This window comes from Tupaia chinensis, unplaced genomic scaffold (genome assembly GCF_000334495.1).
Source record: "Tupaia chinensis unplaced genomic scaffold, TupChi_1.0 Scaffold000574_1, whole genome shotgun sequence".
Lineage (NCBI taxonomy): Eukaryota > Metazoa > Chordata > Mammalia > Scandentia > Tupaiidae > Tupaia > Tupaia belangeri.
This window is the reverse complement of record NW_006160088.1, coordinates 290,602-291,170: the sequence shown is the minus strand read 5'-3', so window position 1 is coordinate 291,170 and position 569 is coordinate 290,602.

The following is a 569-nucleotide window of genomic DNA, read 5'->3' as shown; positions in this document are numbered from 1 at the left end:
TATGTATATATATATATATACACACACACACACATATGTATGAAAGTAGAAATGGAATATTATTGATGATAACATGCATGATTGAGCCACTATGCAGTTTATTCTAGATGGGAAACCACACTTAGTATGTTGTGATGATGCTCAGGGAATGAATGTTAAGTAATTAAAAAAATGTTTCAAGAGAAGCAAAACACTAAAACTGTTCTTATTGAAATAAAAGAAAAGAAAAGAAAATGGTCATTCTAACTGGGGTAATGTGAAACCGCATTGTAGCTTTGATTTATATTTTGTTGGTAATTAGTAATATTAAATATTTTTTATACTTGGCAAAAAAAAATAAGTAGAATGTCACATCAAATTTTTGTACCAGTCTGCCATTATCCATTTTTCAGCATTCATAGTACTCAATTTAGTTGAAATATATGGTCACATTAACAAAAATTAAGTTCTTTGGAGAAAAAAAAAACTATTTAAGAAAATATATTCAGAGAAATTGCTGTGGTTTGGGCCAGCCCGACAGCACAGCAGTTTAGCGCAGTGCATAAGAAGCCGGGTCTCATGTGGATTTC